Genomic DNA, 1424 nt, shown 5'->3' on the forward strand with positions numbered 1-1424 from the left:
AAGTCAAAACCAACTTGATGGCACTGAGGTTTTAAGGAGCCCCAGTGGTGTAGTGGGTTACACATTGGGCTGTTAACTGAAAGCTGGGCAGTTCAAAACCATCAGCTGCTCTGTGGGAGAAAGATGAGGCTCTTCTATTTCTGTAGCCTCTGACACCCACAGAGGCAGGTCAACCCTGTCTTTCAGGGTCCCTAAGAGCCAGAATGACCTCCCTGGCACTGCGATGGGTCCGGTGGTATCAGACTGTTAACTAAAGCCTGCAGCCTCCATAAACATAAGATAAATACAGGTTCTTTCTCACCACAGCCTCGGCCTACAAGGCAGGCAGGAACATGGTTATTTGCTTTTTCTTTTCTGATTGGAAAATAAAGCAACATTTTCACGGCTCCAAAAGTATAGCACCCTGGGGCTTCTATGTCTGATGGGTGGGTTGAGTCTGCGTCCAGGGTCCCTACAGGATAGGACCCTTGTGGGTCTCAACACTTCCTCCTTCACAGTTGTGCCAGGGGAGCTTCAAAATCTACCCTCCCACCAGTCCTCTGCCAACCACCTCAGCGTCCCAAACTCCACCAATAGGTGCTCAGTCTGTTCTCCCCAGGTCAGCTGCAGACAACAGCAGAGTTTCCAAGGGAACATTTAAACAAGCGGAATAATGAACCAGAAACATTTCTTGGGTGAATTTTAACAGTAGATGAAACATGAGTTTTGCCAGTGTATATTGAAGACAAGGCACACTCAAATCATGGCTACCAGGAGACAAGGCATCAATGGTCCAGTTAAAGTGAAAGTTTATAGGTCAAGAGCAAAGCTCTGGACAATTGTTTGTTTGTTTTTGTGATGTTCAAGGAATTTTGTTTATTTTCTGAGAAGTAAAAGAAGGATAACATCTGCTTGTAATGATAGTCTTATAAAAATGTTAGCCAAAGCTTTAGCTGAAAACACTGCTGGCTTCAGGGAAGCTTCACCAGGTTCCTTCTGTACCATGACAATGTATCTGCTCATTCCTTTCAGACAGGGCTAATTGTGTGTGAGTTTTTACGGGAAATCATTAGGGATCCACCTCACAGCTCTAATTTGGCTCCTTCTGACTTCTATTTGTTTCCTATTTAAGCAATCTGTCAAGGGCCCCACTTTAATCATGTAAGAAAGACTGCTATGACACGGTCAAATTCCAGAAATCTCAGATCGGCAGGGATGGACTAAATGGCTGGTATCATTGTTTACAAAAGTGTCTCGCACTTGATGGAGTTTATGTTGTGAAATAGCATTTATATATTTATTTTTATTTCTTATTTTCATTGTTTCCACGAACTTCATGGGGAGCTCTTTAGTAGTTACATACTGTCTACATATACACACAAGTGTGCACATTTGGATGAAATATTTAAATGTCTCAATATTGAACTATTTTAATAGTTTTATTG

The sequence above is a fragment of the Echinops telfairi genome, unplaced genomic scaffold, assembly GCF_000313985.2.
Source record: "Echinops telfairi isolate 266 unplaced genomic scaffold, ASM31398v2 ScPeMD7_4;HRSCAF=17, whole genome shotgun sequence".
NCBI lineage: Eukaryota > Metazoa > Chordata > Mammalia > Afrosoricida > Tenrecidae > Echinops > Echinops telfairi.